The sequence below is a fragment of the Pinus tabuliformis genome, chromosome 2_2, assembly GCF_031772625.1.
Source record: "Pinus tabuliformis cultivar Carrire ecotype Pingquan chromosome 2_2, CPIR1, whole genome shotgun sequence".
NCBI lineage: Eukaryota > Viridiplantae > Streptophyta > Pinopsida > Pinales > Pinaceae > Pinus > Pinus tabuliformis.
The window spans coordinates 843,311,950-843,335,457 of record NC_142300.1 but is presented as its reverse complement, the minus strand read 5'-3'; positions in this window follow the sequence as shown (position 1 = coordinate 843,335,457).

The window sequence follows — 23,508 nt, the reverse complement described above, 5'->3', positions numbered from 1 at the left end:
TGTGTCCACCAGAGTTAGGATTAAGGCGCAGCTTTCTGAAAATTTCGATTCGATCTTTGTGCTACAAACTAAGTAAATCATTTGTAAAATAACGCACACTTTGCAGTGTCGAACGTAACCAGTAGTGATACAATGGTATTAATATGTATACTTTTTCTCCCAAATAAATAAAAACTAAAAAGTTTTACATACCAGTCCATATACCGCGTTTAGTTTAAAGAAGAAATTTGTGGGTAAAACCGTCCTATTTTTGAGAGGATCCGGTCAAGGAAGTTGTATTAACACAATTTAAGCTAAAGTATATTGATTGATTTGGTTTTCGTTGGTCAAATAAACTTATATCAAACTATTATATATGCATCTGTAATTTTAATATTTCATTCATTTATTTGTTGGGTTTTATTTATTGGGTTATATTTCAAAGATTGCCCAAATGTTTATTCCCATCATGTAGCTTGATTATCCTGAGTTGTCTTTCATACATGGGAATATAAATTTTTAAATGCCAATCAAATTTTTAAATGTAGTCCTTATATTCTGTTCATAATTGGATTGTTAAACAAAATTCTTACTAATATGTTATTTATAACTTAGTAGACCAATACAATTGATCCACATAATTTTTCAAACAAACAATCATTAAGTAAAAAAATTTGATCCATGTATATTTTCAAACAAACAGCCGTAAATTGTTATGACATGGCTACCAATTTCGTAAAAAATAGATTCTTTGCTCAATTTCATGCCATTTGCTAGAATTTGCAAAAATATGGAGAATTGATAATATGTTCTTTGAAAACAAAATGTGTTTATTGCATATAATTTTGTAATACAGAACACAATGCGATTTTGACCTCCAAATAATGGAAGAGCCTGGCCATCTGCATCTTCCATTCTTGTTTGAATAATTAACCGTTTTTTTTAATTGATGGAATGGGTTTGCATAAAATCAAGGTTTATTTAATTTTGTTTATGCATCTCATGTTTTCCAAAATTAATCTATTTAATTAAATAAATAAACTTTCTTTTATGTTTTAGGGTATGTGAGCTTTTCTTATTTAGAGAAAAAACACAACAACAACAAACTTTTAAGTTTCATCTCCTCAAAAAGATGAAATGTTATATATCTCTTCACATGCATTATATTTACATCTTGATTAAATTCTTAAATTTGTCTACACAAGAAATCGTGTACCAATTACACACATACAGGGAGATGCAGTTGTCACTTATATGCATGAAGTGGAGACCCAAACTAATGCACTTTTATAAATTTAAAATAAATGTTAAAAAATATGTAAATTCCTATTGTTAAAATTTAAAATAAATGTTAAAAAATATGTAAATTCTTATTTTTAAAATTTAAAATAAATATTGTATTTTTTTAGGTTTAATAGTTTGGTGAATAATTTGTTTCCCTAATTACATTGTTAAATATCTAAATTATTGCTTCTTCTAAAATGTTAAAAAACATGTAGATTCCTATTTTTAAAATTTAACTCTTAAAAAACATGTAAATTCTTATTTTTAAAATTTAAAATAAATGTTAAAAAAACATGTAAATTCCTATTTTTAAAATAAAAATAAATATTGCAGAAGTCACTATTAGATTAAATTTTTGGTAATTAAATTTTCTTTAAATTTATTATTTAGTTTTAATTTAAATTTATTTATTTATAATTTAACATAATAATCTTCTAAAATTTACATCTTATTTTCAAAATTACATAATACAATATAAATATGTAAATTCCTATTTTTAAAATTAAAATAAATATTGCATAATATAAATATGTAAATTCTTATTTTTAAAATTTAAAATAAATATTGCATAATTCATTATTAGATTAAATTTTTAGTAATTAAATTTTCTTTAAATTTATTATTTATTTTTAATTTAAATTAATTTATTTATAATTTAACATAATAATCTTTTCAAATTTACATCTTAATATTTTATTATTCATGTCAAAATTACATAATACAATATATAAAAGATCCATGTCAATTAATTATAATTAATTATAAAGTGTTTTGTGAAAGATTATTCATTAGGGGAGAGATTCCTAATATTGTGCAGTGACCAGTAGTTGATATAATACTGGTCCCACCAAACCACCAGTGATTAAGACTTTTGAAACCAAAATTTAAACAGAAATAAATAACATTATGTATAAATAAGTTTTAAATTATGTCCAAAAATCACCCATATATTGACTGGGCCCACAACTGTCCATAAATAGTATTTTACTACTTAATATTGCAAAACATATTGACCCAAGTAGAAAACAGCTAGAGCCATAAAGGCTTCCAAACTGGTCTATTCCAGAAGTACAAAACAGCAGTCACTTCAACCCCCACTCATCAGAACTGCAACTTTGCATCCCAAATAAATATGCCTACCTGCACATAACAAAAGGAATGTATGTCAGCCATAACTGCTGTGTTGTTCAACAACTAAACACCCTATGTTCAATAAATGACACCCAACCCAATAACAATTAAATCCAATTTGTTCAATAAATGACACCCAACCCAATAACAATTAAATCCACTTTGTTCAATAAATGACACCCAGACCCAATAACTGCAATAAATGACACCCAACTCACTCTATTTCTCGTTAAAACAGATCAAAGCACATGGATCAACAAATAAACAATTCCCAACCATTAGATCGTAGCAAATTAAATCCATACCACACATTCAAAATGAAGCCATTGCAATCCATGTGCATCCATGTCCACCAATTAAAATCAAGTCCCCAAAACTATAAAAGAAGTCCACCCACTGTTGAAGTTGCATCTTATGCTTTCAAACTATTCAGCAAACTTGAAGACAACATCACAAAACAGTGGCCAATATATTCAAGTCAGTGATATGAATTACAACTCATTCTTCTTACAGTTCTGTTTTCATTGTTTTCATTTATCAGATTTCTTACATTACAGTTCTGTCCATTCATTTATCAGATTTCTTACATTACAGTTCTGTCCATAGGGTGGTGACAGTTAACCTATACAGTTACAGTTAACCTTTTTTATACAGAGTTTATGTATGTGTTCTAGCTTATACAGTTAAGCTATCGAATACAGTCGTATCCATCTAATCAATGTCACAGGTTGCTTACCTTACAGGAATTGAAGGTTAGCTTACACGGATTATTCGATCTTGAAGGTTAGCTTACACGAATTATTCGATCATCAACTTCATAGGGATTACAACTTACATATCACAAATGTTACGTATGTCCAAATGTTACGTATGTCGTGCTAGTACTGTAGTCATAGCTTGTTTACCTAACAGGAATTGAACCTTGAACCTTAGCTTACAGGAATTGAACCTTGAACCTTAGCTTACACGAATTGAGCGATAGCTTGTTTACCTAACAGGAATTGAACCTTGAACCTTAGCTTACAGGAATTGAGCGATTATTATGGCTTGGGTTCTATGGTTCCTCCATAAGAACACTGAACGCCTAGCTTCGCAAAGCAGCTCTCCCCCCAGCCCACAGCATAGTGTGGAATCTGGATCGTTTCATCGAGCACCATTTCTTTTAGATATAAAGGTGTTCTGACTCTATTGGATCAAGTCATAATCTACGCCTTTTACTAGTATACTACTATGGGGAGAGACTAAGCTCTATTTCAGAGATTGGACTCTCTTACTGTGATTAGCCCCTACTAGTAAGAAGCTGTTCCCGAGCCAGGTTCTCTGGATCCACTCCTAGTCGGGCCTAAATGAATGAATGAAGAAGGGGGCGGGCAGCACTCTAAAGAAAGAAGCCTTTGCCCGTTGGACAGCTACCGAACTGGCTTGCTTGACTTACTTTACTGGTCGACAACTATATTATTATAAGACCTCCTGTCAGAAAGAAGGAAAGGTTATTGTAAAAGAAAGAATGCCAGCCGATGTCAAACTGTACTCCTAGTGTGAACCATCCGATTTTGGGCAATTCAGAAGTGACAAGATCCGAGTGAACATGGATGAGTTAAAACATAGAACAAAAACGAATTGTAACTTTAATGACTCTGATAAACTTAGTAATTTTTCACATATTTTTCACATATTTTCAGAAGCATGAAGCTATTGAGAAAGCAAACATTTTGATATTGAGTCGAAAGACTGCAAATAAGTGAATTTATACTACTGATGAATGGACCATAGAACTGGGGAATGGTTTCTTAGAATGGAAGCCCGAGCAGATGACCATTTCTCTTTATTGGATTAGATGACTGTAAGATTTTAGATAATGAGAAAACACAATTATAAGTAACATAGCAGATGACAGTCTTATTGGCCTTCATATCTTTTCACCTCGTTGAGCTCGAGACCTTAGGGTATGGAGAGCCCGAGCCATACGGAGTTGTAAAAGTTGGACCAAAGGAATGGGGATTTACATAATTCAGCACTGTAAATTAAGTCACAGATAATGGAGAGAAATCTTGGAGCAGAGATTGTTCTTCACAATATTCAAAATAAGTAAATAAATTATATGAAAAAATATAAAAAATAAATGACTGCAATGAAACTCAATTAAACTGAAGTAAAACCAATTGTCTATGACACCTAGGAGACCATAGAATCAAATGTGATAGTGATTACAGCTTACATATCACAGAGGCTACGTATGTCGTGTTAGTACTGTAGTCATAGCTTGTTTAGCTTACAGGAATTGAACCTTAGCTTACAGGAATTGAAGCTATTGAATACATCTCATTCATCTTATCACTAGTAAGCTCTATACACTAAAAAACTCGTATTAGTATCTGAGCATGGTTTCAGTTCACCCTTATCTATGAGTGAGCTAGAACAAAGCTCTGTATAATTACATATGTTATATGTATATTAAAGTTGAATCCAGTCTATTAGGGAGATAACCAACCTGTGATACAGGTACTTTATCATATCTATACATGTATTTCTTAGGTTAGCACTAATAGTTCAACCTTTAGATGATGTTACTTGTAAAATATCTGTGCTATTACTTATGCCGAGTGTAATGAGAATGAGACAAGCAAGTGATTAGGTAAACAAGCATGGTTAGAAAGAGTCATGTGTAACTACTGTGTTCTAATTGCAAAGCTTGTCATAAGCTTAGATAAGATACAAAGGTGACAAGTTAATCAATATACAACATGATATCCCGGGGTTCTCACTCTACACGCATATCCTAAGGTAATACATATGGATAGACTGTAATAACTGTATACGCATATCCTAATGTAACAAGCTTTGTATCCTAATGTATACGCATATCCTGACACTGCCCTATGAAAGTGAAACATTTGCTCTCATTATGAAAACAGTGACATACATGTTGACAATTTCCTGTAATAGAGGAAAAGTATTTTTGCAGAATTAATAACGCATAATTTGACATATATTCAAATGTCTAAATGCAACATACATGTTGATAATTTCCTGTAATAGAGGAAAAGTAATTTTTGCAGAAGTAATAAAGCATAATTTAACATATATTCTAATGTCTAAATGCATGCAATAATTTTACAGGTTGTTGCATCTATGGCAAAAGGAAGTTACTCTGCTCGTACAAGGAGAAGTGGCAGGAGAGTGACAAGGGGTGCACAGCTGCGATGCACATCGTCTGATGATGACAGGCCAGCTAATGTCGATGCCAGCGATGCACCAGGGAACATTGTTGAAGATGACCATGTGACAGCCGCTGATGTTAACACACCATCAGCCACAGAACCACCATCAACAACAGTCCAAGGGGCAAGCTCAACTAAAAAGATCAGTGCTATAAGAGGATGGACAAAAGAACAAATGTAGTTGCAATTGACGACATAGAGTTTAATGGATACTCAGTTCGGGCATCTGCAAAAAAACATGGTATTCCTCCCTCGTCAATACATTATTGGATAAATGGACTGACTCATACAAAACGTAGAGGGCCTCTTACAGTTATGACTGAGGATGAGGAGGCCGAGGTGGTTGAGTGGTGTAAAGAGATGGCCCAACTGGGACATGGGCTAGAGTTGATACAACTCAAATCAACAGTTGCTCAAATCTGTCAAGGGAGGCCAAACCCATTCAAAGATGGGTTTCCTGGTAAATCATGGTGGTTTGGGTTTAAAAAAAGGCATCCAGAACTTGTATTGCGTACTGCTGAGGGCCTTGACAGAGACAGAGCATTAAATTTGCGCCCTGCAGTTGTGCAAAAATTCTATGACACACTTTCTAGTGCTTATGATAAACATTCTTATGGAGCAGACCATATATGGAACTGTGATGAAACAGGTTCACATGCAGGGAGGAATTGTGGCATGCGGGTAATTGCCAAGAGAGGGAGCCGAAATGTGCCAAAGATTTTGCCCAAGAGCAGGGAGTGGATAACTATTTTATGTTGTGTTAATGCAATTGGTACTTCAATCCCAGGATTTTATCTATTCAAAGGTAAAAATCAACTGAAAAACTATATACAGAACTGTGAACCAGGTGCATGCATGGCTGCACATCCCCATGCATGGATGACTAAAGAACTGTTTCTAAGTTGGCTTTTCCACTTTGCTGCATCGGTACCAGGTGGCGTCTCGCCTAATAACAGACACCTTTTGATATTAGATGGCCATGGGAGCCACATGGCTGTACAAACAATTGAGGAAGCAAACAATTTAGGAATCAACCTGTTGACATTGCCCGCTCATACCACTCATAGGTTGCAACCCCTTGATGTTAGTGTGTTTGGCCCTTTCAAGAACTATTTCAGGTCGGAGCGTGCTGCATGGATGGCAAAGAATCCAGGGGTTGAGGTGAAAAGGTTTGAGCTAGCAGAGCTTGCAAGTAAAGCTTTTAAAAGGGCTTTGACACCATCAAATATCAAGGCTGGCTTTAGGAGGACAGGAATCTGGCCACTGAACTATGATGCTCTTATGCATGATACTGGTTGTAGCCAAGCATTTCATGTGGATGGTCAGGAAGAAGGGAATGTCCAAACATGTGTTGAAGTGCAAGAAGTAGATGACCAAGATGATGTTGTTGCAGCTGGTAATATGATTTCCCTGTCTCAAGGACAGTTATATGCTGAAGATGATGAAATTGTATGTGAAACACAATATAACAATGAACAAATTCCTAGTAACATGGAGATTGTTCCACCAACTCAAGAACATCAAATTCCTGTTGCTGATATTGCTAATGATATTGTTGAACATGCAGTTGACAATGACCAATTGACATTGCCAAGCCAAGTAACCCCACCTTCATGGCTAGCAGAAGCAATGATCAATATGAATGCACATAGTGTCTCAGCAACCAATGAAGAAAGCATGAACATGCCCTCACAACCAGCAGAATTGAACAGTGAAATTGTTCATTTTTTTGTGGACAATAGATCAATGGAAGAAGATGAAGGACATAATGAGGCATCAAATGAAGATAATGATATGGTTCAATCAGTTCCAACAGATACTGAAAGGGAAGTACCAAGCAATGACATGCAGGTGGGAGGGGTGGAGAAGACACTTGGACGGTTCCTAAAGCTACCAGTAGAGAGAGTATCAATGAGAAAAAAGCAAGGTGCACAGGGTAGTCTTCGTCTGGGCCGAAGCTCACAGCTACTCACCTCAGAGGACTATATAAACCTGTTAGTTGAGTCAGAAAAAAAGAAACTTGAAATGCAAGAATTAAAACAGAAAAAGAAGGATATGGTCAAGGAGAAGAAGGCAGCAAGGATTGTTGCAGCACAACAGCGAGCAGAAGAAAGGATTGAAAGAGATAAAGCAAGGCAAGTTAAGGACCAACAAAAGCAAATGGCAAGACAGGAAAAGGAAAAACGAAAGGCACAACAAATGCTTGAAAAGGAACAAGGGATGATCAACGATACAAGAATAGCTGATGAAACTAGGATTATTTCAAACTCATTGGACTCCATTGCAGATAATACACCATTATTCCAAGATCTCATAAACATTCAAGTGCCCCACTATCAAACCGAGGGTTTACCCACTTGCCTTGTTCCTACCAGAGCTGGTGTCAATTCTCTGTATGCTCATTACACACCTCCACTTAATGCAGGGGTCAGTAGTGCAAATGTGAGGTATGGGTACTCAATACCTCCATGGTTGGAAGCTGCAAATTGGAATCAATCATATGGCAACAATCAACCATTTCCTAATCAGCCCTTGACTGGTAGGCCAACCTACTTGGCTCAAGAAGGTAACTCGGGGAGTTTTGGCACTCAAGATTCTCAGGGCCATAAAGAATAGGGGTGTCATATGTTTTCGGTTCTAACCACATTATGATGTGGATTTTGGATGGATTGTATCTTTTTCTTGGCACAGCAACATTTTGGCTTACAACCTAGTAGTGATTTCTTGTGGCAACCTAACTGTGTGTTGATAAGAAATTTTCAATGGAATATGTCTTTCTGTAAAATATTAATTATGATAAAACTATTTCTATAAGTTATTCTGTGCGCACTGTACAAAGCTCTAAACTCACTTATGGCTCCAATAAGTGGACCGTTATAATGTGATGACAGTGCTGGGCAAGTTTACAATCACTTAACACTGAATAGAAGTCTACACTCACAATTAGAAACACCTCCTGCTCGCTTCTAATGTACGAGGCACTAGTAGTAAGGAACTCTATACTTAGCATGTTATTGATTGAATTAGAATGAATAAGAACTTTACATTGCTGGAAACTAGAAATACAATGAAGAACATAGTTATGATTTTTATCAATCACCTAGCTAGCCTATTTTTTTACTACTGCCCAACTTATAGAGAACATGTGTTTTTATATGTGTCAGTAAAAATGATGGAAGTATCTAAATTAATCAAATCAGTTGATGAACAACTATGAGAATCATATTGTTCCATCTTGTTACATCAACTTTCCAAAAGATAGAGAAATTTGGGTGCACAGTAACCTAATCAGCTATATGACGAATTGTGGCTTAGTCATTAATTCTTTTCTAAGCACCTATTCACCTTTTTCATTTTCCTTCATGAGTAGATCAATTGTTTGACAATATGAGTGATTCACATATGACAATTGTTTGGTTAACTAATGAATTGTTATAATTGACGCAAAGTTACAACAGCCTTCTTAGAGGGGGAAAAAAGAATTGGAGTAAAAATGGAAAATTAAAAATAGCTAAATTATTATAAAAACTAAATAAAAATAAAATTACAATAATTTATAAATCTACAAAATATAAACAGTGTAGACCCATCTTAAGATGGGATCTTTTAAGCATCAAGAGAATCATGTCTCTGTTTCTTTAGATCCCTTTTTACACTTATGAGATCTGGAGTTAATATTGATCTATAACAGTGTATTACGGTACAGAAAAATTATGAATTGCCTCTAATACATGTAAGAAGGAAATTCCAAAGCAGTAGGTATACAAAAATCCCACAAAATTGCTTCAGAGCTCAAAATCTACAGCATGTTAAGCTTTCCTGTAATTTAAACTTCCCTGCACAAAACTAGGCATTGCAAAAATAAGAGAGATTCAAAGGAAATCAGTGTACCGAAAGGAAATCCAGGGTAACTGCAATTGTGGGTCTTGTCATCAACGCTGGAGATAAATAAAGTTTAAAATTTGAATGAACCTTAGGAAAGATCAACAATCAGGCAGAAGCACATGCCATTCTTAAAGGGATTGAATTGGCTCTTGATAAGAGTGTTCACAATATCTAATGCATGGCAACTAAGCAACAATAATTATGTTTTTTGGAATAGAGATTATACCGACTCCATAAATTTAAAATTTCAGTAGGTCATGTGCTATATACGGGTCAAGGAGGGTTTTGATTCAATATTCTTTTCACATATTACAAGAAATTTACATTCAGAGGTACACAATCTAGACAATTCAACAGCTACAATGGACACCAGCACCCTACAAATATATCACTATTATCAACACATTCTCCTCTCCCGATAGCTCTGCACTCCTTATATCCCTGTTCCCCAAGCAACTAGGAAGAAAAGTTTCAAAAGTGCATAGAAATCTGTTTGCAGAATCAAATATTCCAACTTATCACAATTCCTACACATCCCTTGGAAGTACAAAGGTTGTCTCCAACACAAATGGCAGACCACCAAAGAAATGGACTCTCCTATAATTATGATGAAAAATATGCTCCAGGTCATAGGTGTAAAAAACAGAAATTGTTCCAAATTGATATGCCCACTCAAGACCTGACCGAAGACATAACTACTGAGAGACACTGGAGTTACAGGTTGAAAACACCAACACTCCGACTCAAGCAGATATCGAACCTATTTCTTCATGAAGAACGGTCAATCTCTCTGCGTGCATTATCGGGCATTTCAACTCCACAAAATTTGAAACTCACAGGCTACATCAAGCACTGAAAAGTTGTAATCCTAGTTGACAGTGGCAGTGCTCACAATTTCATTCACAAGAGAGTCGCAGAAAAACTCATTGCTTGTACCTTCTGAGCAACACTTCAAAATCATGATCACCAATGGAGGTATGATTAAATTTGGGGATAGAAGTGAAAATTTCACTCCAAATGGGAGACTATGAGCTCAAAATTCATCTATTTTCCATTGATACGAGTGATTGAAATCCCTAATTCAATGAAAAAGATACAATATCAGGGACAATAAAAATGCAGCGTTATTATCTATAAAGCAAACACAGTAACAAAGCAATTGAGAGCAGCTACAGAGAGTTTCGAAAGTTGGTCTGGGCTCATTTCTGCGATGTTCCATTTTCCCTTTGTCTTTCTGCTCGGGGCCGGCTATGCAAGTCAGGGGAGAGCAGCTACAGAGCGTTTTGAGGGCTAAAACAGGCTAAAACAGCAAAACAGCAAAAACAGAATGCCATAGAATGCCTAAAACCCTAAACCCTAAAACAACAAAAATGCCATAGAATGCCTAAAACCCTAAACCCTCAAAAAAATGCTCAAAAAAATGCCATAGAAAGTTCACAAAATATCCTGTTAGAGCTGCTTGTGTTGAAAAACACAGAGTAATAGCTGGTAGGATTAAAAATCCTACCGGTTACAGGCCATGGATGGTCGTCGACCTCCCCCACCTTCCCCACAGCTCGCCAGACCTTCTCCACACCTGCAACGTCCTTTTCCACACCTGCAACAGGAAGAAAAAATCCATTAGAGATCAGAAAAACAACAAAAACAGCAGCGCAAAACAGAAAAATCCTATGTTACCTCAAGCTCAGTAGAATGGCGACCGACTCCTCCCCAAACAACAAAATCGCCGAATAAGACCACCACCAGAGAAATGCTAAACAACTGGCATTCCATGTTAAACAGCTTGCATTCCAGAACGACCAAGAAATCCAGGCGGAAAAGCACAAGAAAAGCAGAACCGCTGTCCCAGCCAGAAACCCTGAAACTCCATCAAACCTTCGCACCAGCACACGAATAAACGACTCTGCGCGCAGGTACACAAACCCTGTCAACCGAACACAGCATTCCCCCAACACACGAATAAACCACCATGCGCGCAGGTTATAGGGCCGTCCCGCGCCATCTTCGGCGGGGGGCTTCGCCCAACAACCGGCCCCGAGCAGAAAGACAAAGGGAAAATGGAACATCGCAGAAATGAGCCCAGACCAACCTTTCAAATGGCGCGAAGGAGGAGTTTTATGACGCGAGGTGATAGCCCACACGGCCAGCTCCACGGTGGACAGGTGTCGTACCGGAGCCATGTGGGTTGACGCATGTTAAACTGACGTGGCGGGGAGGGCGCACATGTATTGGCGACCCTCCCCTATGTTTAATTTTTTTGCTCGATCAAATGCAACCACTCACACAATTACCAGCATTGCTTAATTTATTAGCTATTTTATTTTTATATGTTTAGTTATTTATATTAAGAATGAGTACCCTAAATATTTGAAATTTGATATGATTATATATATATATATATATATAAAGATTAAATTAAATAAATTTGTGTGATTTTTAAAAAGCACTGAATCTATATATGCATTCAAAAGAAGTCAATTTAAATAACACAAATTAAGATTTTTTTAAGGGTGTTAAATTCATATATATATAATTAAAAAAAATAGTTTAAATAATAGAAATCAAGACAACTCCAAAAATAACACTTAAAACAACTTTTTCTTAAAAACAATTATCTAAACTCATATTTTAAAAATATTAATTTTCATTTTCCAACTATATAATTAAATTTATTTGTATTATATAACATAAGAAATAAGTCTGCATGCTTCTTTTAAAAATATTCCAAGCTTACTAATGAATTAGGTTCTTCTGAAATATTAACAGCTTCTTTTAAAAATATTCCAAGCTTACTAATGAATTAGGTTCTTCTGAAATATTAACAGTCATTATTTCAACAGTCATTAATTAGTAGGATAGAAAATAGAGAGTTGTGATTCCATGAAAATATGAACTTTGCAAGAAGACTTCAAGAGATTGGTGCTCTCCAGTCACATCTCAAATGTAACTTCTTCCGAGCAGCTATAAACAAGGGTTTGTGTACTCAATATGCACAAGGATGGATACCAAGTTTAGGGAAAGATTCTTTATTTTTCTTAGTTCAAAATGATTGCATGTGAGGTTTAGAATTTGAGGCCATTTGTGGCTACATTTATGAGCTTTAATGTCTACCTTGTCTGAAGTATTTACTTGTCTATTGCATTTATTTAGTTCATATCTCCATTCTCCCTATCCCTCTTTTTCTCTAGGAGAATCAAGGCCCTCATGTTTCTTCGATTTGCTATTGAACATATAAGGTAAGTTTAAATATTTACTCATTTGTTTACAACTAACATGCAGGAAGGAATCCTACAGGACGGTTCAATGGATTAATGAATCTCTAAACAAAATTAGACCCTCTTTTTGTTTATGCAACCTCTAAGTACTTTTCCAAATGAGAAGTCCTAGTGTAGAACAAATACCAATGACGAATATTAATTGTATGTCCATATATAGGAAACACAACTATTATTAATTGAATATCCATATACAGCTAATTTTTTAGTTTGGAAATATATTTGTTGGTGTGTTTGAAAGTACTATTTATTTACAAGTCTTCTACATGGAAACATGGAACTCTCATTGAGCTTTTTTAGTGAAAATAATTTGCGTTTGAATATTATATCATGAGATAAAATAGTTGCAACATTTTAAATAAATTTAAATGGTGGTTTTCAATAGTTATATAATTTAAATAAATATATATAGTTTTGTACAATTTATTATACATAATAATAAAGATCCATAAAACTAAAACATCATTTTTTACAATATTTCAATTTAAATAATTATATATAAATATGTACAATTTATTATATGTAATAAAACTATAATATCATTTTTTATAATATCTATATAAAATTTAATTTTTTAATATATATGGTATACATATTTACAAATGTATTCTTCATACTATTTTGGAATTTAAACAAACTATCGGCCTCTTTTTGCACCTTTTGGGGCAATTGCTAGTTATTTACCTCTCTTAATTTAGTCTCTTCAATACTCACATTATTGTGAGCAGAGATCAATTTACCTTCAGTTTAGTCCCTTCAATACACACAATACCAACATTATTGGGAGAAGAGATCAATTTACCTTCAATTTAGTCCCTTCAATACAATTTACTATGTTGTTCTATTAGTTGTCTCCAGTATAATTTAAGCGTTTACTATGTTTTTCTATTAGTTGTCTCGAGTATAATTTAAGCATTTTCCAGAGTTGAATGATAGCCTGTAGAGTTATAGCAGTTTGACTACTTTTACTTCAACTAGAGTTGAAAATCGAAGTTCATGGAGGAGATGAATTTCCTGGGGTTAAATCTATCGAAATTAGAATGTCTCTCTAAGTTCTAAATTCGGAAGTAAGAACTTTGTAATTTAAACCTTCCTTTATTGATGTTCCTTAGACTTTGTGCAGATTTTCAAAGCTCATTCCAAAGTAGCTAAAAATTCTAATTATTATTTAATGCATGAATGACTTTTATAAATTCAGACGGTTGAAATCTTCTTTTTCTAAGTTTCAATTCAAAAATACTTAATCCAGAAACTAAAGGGAGTTTTGTTTTCTAAATTCAAATATCAATTTTAAAACTCAGAACGAAGTTTATAGTGAAGAAAAGAAAGTTATCTACTTAAAATTAGGATATCTACTCGAATTTGAGTCTGTGAACTCTTATGTTTTTGAAATAATTAATAATGATGTTTTCCAATTTTTTTTATAAAAGAAGAGTGTATATATGTTGTAATATATAAATTTTATTCAATTTTTTTAGATATGTATAAAATTGAACTTTTTTGTTTTTGAAATAATTAATAATGATTTTTTCCATTTTTTTTATAAAAGATAGTGTACATCTGTTGTAATATATAAATTTTATTCAATTTTATTTTTTAGTTGTGTATAAAATTGAAATATTTAATATAGGACATTTTTTTAATAGTAAATTTACTAATATTCTTTAATATAAAACATAATTTCTTGTTTTTAGTATAAGAAGTGAAAAACACATTTATTTATTTTGTAGCATAGCACAAAATTTTTTCAATTAAAAAAATCAAAATACTATACACAACTAAGAGGAATATTAAGAAAGGCCTTGCATAGAAGCTTGAAACAAAAAAAGGGTAATTACAAAAGGAATATTAATGAGTAGGAAGACAATGGTTGTAAAATTGCACAAATATGTCATTTATGCATGCAAATGAAAGATATATAGGGTATATTTATTTATTTATTAAAATGAAAATTATTTATGTTTATGAGACTTTATGTAGATTTTCATAGCTTGTTTGAAGGTAGCTAAAAGCGAAAAAGTTATTTACTTAAAATTCTGATATCTATTGCTCTGGAATTTCAACATTAAAATTTTGAAGTTTTTGAAATAATTAGAAATGTATTTGCTCTGGAATTTCAACATTAGAATTCTGAAGTTTTTGAAATAATTAGAAATGTATTTGCTCTAGAATTTCAACGTTAGAATTCTCAAGTTTTTGAAATAATTAGAAATGTATTTTTTTGTTTTGTTTTTCTGTTTTATAATAAATAGTATACATTTGTTGTGACATAAATTTTATTATTTTTTAGATATGTGTAAAATCAAATTGAAGTATTTAATATAGAACCAAAAAATCTTTAAAATAGTAAATTTATTAATATTTATTTACCTCTCTCTTAATTTAGTCTCTTCAATACTCACATTATTGGGAGCAGAGATCAATTTGCCTTCAATTTAGTCCCTTCAATACCCACAATACCAACATTATTGGGAGAAGAGATCAATTTTCCTTCAATTTAGTCCCTTCAATACCCACAATACCAACATTCTTGGGAGAAGAGATCAATTTGCCTTCAATTTAGTCCCTTTAATACCCACGTTATTGGGGACAGAGATAAATTTATTTTCCCTCAATTTAGTCCATTTATTTTCCTTCAATTTAGTCCCTTCAATACCCGTGTTATTGGGGTCATAGATAAATTTATTTTCCCTCAATTTAGTTCTTTCAATAACCATATTATTAGAGTCATAAATCAATTTACTTTCTATCAATTTAGTTGCTTCAATACCCACATTAGGGGAGTATGTAAAAGAATTTTTTTTTGCCAAGGTTAACGAAATGGGTGAAAACAAAAACAGCTATGAATTAGTTTGAAATTAAAAAAAAAAAAAAAATATTAACTTATAAATTATTTTCCCTCAATTTAGTTCCTTCAATAGCCACGTTATTGGGGTCATAAATAAATTTATTTTCCCTCAATTTAGTTCTTTCAATAACCATATTATTAGGGTCATAAATCAATTTACATTCTATCAATTTAGTTGCTTCAATACCCACATTAGGGGAGTATGTAAAATAATTTTTTTTTGCCACGGTTAAAGAAATAGGTGAAAACAAAAATAATTATGAATTAGTTTGAAAAAAAAAAAAATATTAACTGTAGCAAGTTCATTATGAAAACTAAAAACATGTAGTCCAAGAAAAACAACCCTTAACCTTACTTCACTGCAATCTTTTATAACCCTAATGCATAAAACAATAGGACAACAATGTAAGGGAGCGTTTGAGAATTGGGCTGCAATCTTTTCTAGCCCTAATGCATAAAACAATAGGACAACAATGTAAGGGAGCGTTGAGAATTGGGTTTCATTCCAAGCTCCATTCATGCTGAATCGACCAATGGAAAAATGGTTAGAATCTTCGTTATTAATTTGGTTTCATTCCAAGCTCCATTTATGTTGAATGGACAAAAATCTTGGTTATTAATTTGGTTTCATTCCAAGCTCCATTTATGTTGAATGGACAAATGGTTAGAATCTTCTTTAATTTCTGGTTGGTTTTAAGGAAAGTTGGTTGAATAAAAACCATGTAGTGAGATGAATAGGCTCACCATTTTTTCATAAACTCATGGATCAAAGACCTCTGGTTAAATCCTCGAGAGTTGATAGCATACTTTTGCAAGTTTTTTTTTTATTCTCTCCTATAAAATCTAAAGTTTTTTATTTTATTCTCTCCTATGAAATCTACTTTAACCCTGGATATGAGGTTGTTTGTTGAATTTAGTTTAATTGTAAATCTTTTTGTTGAATTTAATTTAATTGTAAATCTCATATTAGAGTTAGTTAAATACCTTTAGCCATTGTGTACATACACGATTTTTTACCCTCTTTTTGTGATGGGTTGCTTGGTGAGTTAGTGTAGGTGTAAATCTTTCTTGAGAGTTAATGATCTATTTTTAGCCATTGTGTATGTATAGGGTTAATTATCTATGTTCAACCATTGTGTATGTACATTGTCATTGATTTTAACCTAGTTTGTATATTTAATATATATACTATTTTTTAGAGTTGTTTGGGATGTATATGGGTTTTTTGAAAAATTCCAAGTTAGTCTTTCATCCATTCATTCATGATGTTTAATATAATTTTGCTTTCCAAGTCTTACTGGAAATTTTACTCTTTTTTTAGAGTTGTTTGGGATGTATATGGGTTTTTTGAAAAATTCCAAGTTAGTCTCTCATTCATTCATTCATGATGTTTAATATAGTTACTCTTTTTTTTAGAGTTGGTTGGGATGTATATGGGTTTTTGGAAAAATTCCAAGTTACTCTCTCATCCATTCATTCATGATGTTTAATATAATTTGGCCTTCCAAGTCTTACTGGAAATTTTACTCTTTTTTGAGAGTTGTTTGGGATGTATATGGGTTTTTTGAAAAATTCCAAGTTAGTCTCTCATTCATTCATTCATGATGTTTAATATAATTTGGCTTTCCAAGTCTTATTGTAAATTTCTCTCTCCTAAAGACGTTGGTGAAGATAGTAAGTATTGAATGATTAAAGAGGGTTACAATAACCCAATCCACCTGTTGGGGACCATCGATATGAATTCAATACTCTTTATCTGCTGGATGATTTCATAAATATTGGAAATAAGGTTGGTACTCAAAACTTGATCTCAATATAATGAATTAGACTATAAGCTATCTGTGACCATTCATGATTATACATTCATGTGGTACTCAAAAATTGTCTCAATATAATGAATTAGACTATCAACTGGCATATGACTATTCATGCTTATACATTCATGAGGGACAACTGCAAAAAAATATATCCAAGGCTTGAAAGGCCTATAAAATATTAAACTAAATTAATATTTGCAATGAAAATACATTGCAGGCGACAAAGGAAAAGCTTCTCGAAGCAATGGAAGGACACATATTGGGAGTTGCTGAGCTGGTATGACATTATAGCAAGGAAAAGTTTACAAAGTTCTCTATTGGGTATGCTATGGATATTGTAGAAAAAATTCCCACTTTGGATCCTAGTCAAATATATTGTCACTTCCGTTTAACTACTCATTCTTTTCCTAAATCATCAATAAACACACCATTACTACTTTTGTTGAACTTCATTCCATATTTGATGGTATCTTTTCCATTTTGCACAATGTAGAAGTTTTAATTCAAGCATGAAGAAATCTTTGTGGAGTGTGAATATTTTATTTTCTCTTTATTCCAGTTTATGAAAGATGCATCCATGGAACTTTCGATCATATGTTTTTTTTGTGTTTTTTCCCCTAAAAAATCATTGTTTAGTGTTGGAATGTTCTGATTGGTCTTATAATTGATAGAGAATAAGTGCAAAGGATCTACTTGATGTTAAATAATTTTGGATAGATCTTGTCCCTTGCATCTAGTAGGTTGGTTTTATTTAAGTATATATGCATTAATTGTTGTTCGGTTAGAATTAAATTTCCATTCAAGTTTAATTCTAGTTTTAGAGGGCTCAATATTTCACCTCATAATATAGAAAGCAAATATTTATTTTTTGATGCCTTATTTTTGATTTTGCAACTTGCCGAGGTATGATCCATCACATGATTTTCAAACAAAGAGGAAACGACAACAACTGAGGAAGCATGTTGAAATGACCAAGAGACAGAAAATTCACAACATCCTCCACAATAAGATGTTAGACTACCTCCTATATAAACTGGTAGACAATGCCATCTTCCACTAAGGCCAGATGTAAATCAACCTCCTTAGTATCTAGTGACACCTAGTAATTATGTGGGAAGACATGGGGGGGGCGAATAGAATCCTACCGACCTCGTATTTTACCCAAGCTTTTAGAAAAGAGAAACATTGAAGATGCCCTTATCAGTGTGGGCTCTGGTATGCCTATCTCTACATCAATTCCCGCTATAATTGAATGCACGGTTTGATGCATGTATGGATGCACATTAAGTTGGTAGTTTATTTTAGTAAACACGAATTTTGATGGTTGTGATGCAGGAGGTGGTGGTGCTTCTACATTTTTGTAGTTGGTCCTTCTAGTGGTGGTGGTACTCCTACCACTACCACTCGTGCCCTTGCAGTTGAAGAGAAAGAGGTCAATCTTTTGGTATAAAATATATAATTATAATTTTCCTTCAGACATGGCCTTAGCACTGCTTTGACTACTTTGACTACAAAATTTGGGTAGTGTTGTTGGTAGTTGATTAGGTTAATGTGTTTTTGATACCATTTGTCTGTTCAACAAGAGGAACCCAAAGAGGAGAGCGATTAAATCTTACTATAACAAAGCCTATCATTACATTAAGAATCTCAATGGTAAAATGGTGATGAATTTTCATGATTAAGAATTTTGTTACTTTTTATATATGTGTGTCTGTGTTTCTTTTTACAATTAATAATAATAAATTAAAATAAAGTTATAATTGAACTTCTCTTCTAATCAAACATAGTCAATTTAATTCATCTTCTAAGCGAGAATATGTAGTTGTTAATTTTTTAGATTTTATTATGTAAATTGCTAAATTGCAGATTATTAGCATATCGTTGTGGATATCTTTGTGACATTTGTATTATATCCTATATAATTTGTGACATTTGTATTATATCCTATATAATTTGTGACATTTGTATTATATCCTATATTATCATTTTGTTTGTTCTTCATGATGCATAAAATTATGCCAATGCTTTTTGTGACATTTGTATTATATCTTCTATTATCATTTTGTTCTTCATGAAATCTGGCCAATGCTAAACGTACTCATCTTCAATTGAAAAATTAATGAATAATCATATTCAAATTTTCAAACACTTTGAATTGTTGTTCTAGTTAAAGCTCAAACAAAAAATTACAAGAAGTAAAATGAAAGTTTTTGAGTTTCAATCCCATGGCGAGCCACTAATGAAAGGTTTTGAGTTTCAATCACATGGCATTGATTTGATATTATGTTGCTTGCATTTTTAAAGAAAGAACTGGAAATAATAGATAATGGTAACTGTTAATCACCTTTTAGTGTAAATAAATATACATAATAGATGAATATATCCTTTAATCTAATGATTATATTTTTCAACAACGTTACTCAAAACCACATAGTAAATAAGTATACATAATAGAGGAATATATGTTTTTTTTATGAGTATTATGTATTATGAGTATTGATTAGCCTATATTGGTCAATTTTAATGGACTGCTCTTCCTAGAACTCACCATATAAAAAATTCTCACACGAACTCATGGGATATACATGCAAGTGTCCAATCTATGTATAAAGAATCATTCATAAAGTTGTGATGCAATTTCAAATGTGGAAATATCACCATCATGTTTTTTACATTTTAGAAAATCAAGAGCCAATCTTTGTTACAAGCATTATATTATCTATAAACTTCACATAATGTAAATAATTTAGCTTTACCTTCCACTTTTGCGTGCAATTTTCTTTATTAATTCTTATTTTAAATGATCATTTACATGTCAAGATTGTTCCTCAATTTATGCCTTACGGCGTTTCCTTTGCAACATCTGGTGCAAATGCTAGTTAAGGTCATCACAGACTTACTCAAGCATATAAAAGGTATTAATCATCCATGTTTTAGAATCTATTGTTTATTTATGAAATATAATTAAAACATCTCTACAATTACAAAATCTTGCTCATTCTGCAGCTAATGTAGAATTCTGCAGCCATCTCCATGGTTAGACAAGTTTCAATGCACTAGATAAGGAATGAAAGGTACTTGTAGATGACAATTGTTCCACACATGGATGTCCACCTATTGTCATGATCTGGCAAGATACAGAGATCGAAAGATCTAGAAGTCAAACCAGAAGTCAACTCTAGCTATGACATTTCAGCAATCAAGCAAGTTTCGATAGGAGATCATGACGAGATCAAGCAAGCATGGAGATGATTTTTTCAATCGTGAGAAGATATGTTCGAGAAGAATCCCTCATGATTTTATCTTCCAGTATAAAATCATGAGGAGATAGGCTTTCAATTTAATATTACTTCTTAGATGGTAGACTAGTTAAATTACCTATCAGCACAAGACTCTTAGATCAGTTCGATAAATACGTTTAATGAAGTAATTTATACATATTTATCAATGAACCTTGGTTGACAATTAATGAAGTAATTTAAGATAAATTAAATTACCCAACATTTCAGCGTCGTTGTTGAGGAAGTGTATATAGGATTTTATTCTTGGTTTGCATGTCATTTTAGGTGCATTCAACTTTGTAGATGCATAATTAAAGCATGATAAAAATAATTTATGCATAGAGAAAGGGATTCTAAGGGTAGATTTGTAAGTAGAAGAATAATTTTAATTCCAACATCACCACTCGCTCCCGCTATACTTCATAGTGCCAAACCATCCACTGACACTCGCATTCCATCATTTGAAGGTAGACATAGTCTCCTTGAGGTGTATAGGTCTGAAATCCAACCTAGAGATTTACCAACTTCTTCTACTGAAGTTGTAGTTGATGAACCTACATCCCCACTAGAAGGAGTAATATTTCTCTCTTCAATAGGAGAACAACTCTTAGGACAAGAACTAAAGGTACCTAGTGAAGAAGAGGAAGTTTATTATGATATACCATTAATAGAGGAAATAGAAGAAGAGCTAGATAATCCCATCATTGAACCTTACATTATCTTTGAAGAATCTACAATGGCAGGGGAAGGAGAAGGAGAAGTACACAATGTAAATGGTGAACTTAGGATTGGAGGTGGAAGAGGCAGAGGAGGAGGTGGAGGTGGTAGAGGAGGTAGGGGAGAACCAAATCCTTATGGATTTCCTATATTTGATGAATATACCACAGCCACAATGAAAAACATCTCACCTTCTATTCTTCCCAATTTCCATGGTTTAAGAAGTGAGGATCCAAAAACATTTATTTTTGAGTTTGAAGTCTTGTGTACATCTTATGACTACTTGCTTGATACTCAGAAATTAAAACTATTTCTAGCTACTCTTAAAGATGGAGCACTTAAATGGTTTATGGGACTAGGAACACATACTATTAGAACATGGGAAGAAATGAAAACAATGTTCTTAGAAAAATATAAGGATTATTGTTTGCCCCATAACCTTAAGGATGAAGTCTTTAAGATGATAAAAAAATAGGATGAAAGCCTTGAAGACCTAGTCAGAAGATTTGCTTATAATGTTAAAAGGGCTAGGATGCATGAACTAGATGATGAGACATTAAAAGTTGTTTTGTTGAAATCTATAAGAGATGAATGGATTGGACTTCTAAACTTAATGGGAAAAGGATATGTTTCTCAACTTTCATTTGGTGAAATTTGTTATTTGTGTAAATTTATTTCAAGGGGCAAGTCTAGAACTGGTAAAAATACAAGAGACCCTATCATGTCAAGAATTAGTAAATATGCAACTAGAACAGTTAGTAGAGATGAAATAGGAAATTTAATTGATAACTTCAAAACAGATGTTCTTGGGAATCTTAGTGAACAGTTAGATACTCTCAAGATACAAAACAAGCAAAAAGTTGAGAATGATGCATTGTCTATTTTCTGTCCCAAATGTAGAAAGAAACATGCCTTGAGAGAATGTCCTCTTGATAGTATACAAATTTGTGTCATATGTGCTGAAAATCATGATACAAGGGAATGTCCCTCAATACCTGGTCTTAAAGTTGTTTTTCAAGATGAGGCTGGAACAAGTCAGGTTGAATCACTTTGTTTTATTGCTAAAATCTCATGGCAAAATCAGCAATCAAATATGACTCAAGGTTTCAATACTCAATATCAGTCATATGCACAACCACAAAATAACTGGACTGCACCTATGCCTTGGCAACCTTGGCCCCCGCAACCTCAAAACCCATCTTGGGCACAAGGTTGGAAAAACCCTTATGGAAGAATTCCTCAATATCCTCAATTTCAACAACCTTATTCTTCTTTTCCACCATAGTATTATCCTCCTCAACCAAACCAATCCCCTCAATTCCAAAATCCAAATCAACAACTTTCATTACCATTCTCTCAAAAATCCAGTCAACTACTTGCTCATCCATCCCAAATCCAAATAATAAAAACCAACAATTTAAATATAATATTGAAGGTCAAAATTTTCAAGCTTGTATGATAACCCCATTAGGTCTAAATGATGTTCAACTTAGATCTGGTAGGGTTTTGCAAAAGAATTCACCAACAATTTCCATCCAAAAATCTAAAGAGGATAAAGTTCGTGAAAGAGATGAAAATTTTGATCAAGAAAATACTCCTCTAAAGGAAGATGTTCCTATACAATCAAAGGATGAGAAAATAAAACAAGCTCCTATAGTTCCTCTAGTAGAACAACTTTCTATTTCCTTACAAGATCCACCGTTTCCTGAAAGTCTCAAAATTTATAAAGGAATAGAAAGGTAAATTGTTTTACCAGATTATGATATGCTAGATCAACTTAAGAATATTTGCATCAAAATTCCTTTGCTTCAAGCTATAAAGGAAATACCAATATTTGCAAAAACTATTAAGGAGCTATGCATTAGAAAACCAAGAAGAAAAAGAAAAGATGTCAAAAAGATCCAATTGGTAGGGAAAATTGTTGATATTATGATGGGGAAAACAATTGTTCAAAAATATCTAGATCCAAGTAGCCCCATTGTAAAAATTCACATCAATGGTGTCGAGATTCCAAACACTTTGATTAATTTAGGAGAAGCTATCAATATCATGAGTAAACAAACTATGGAT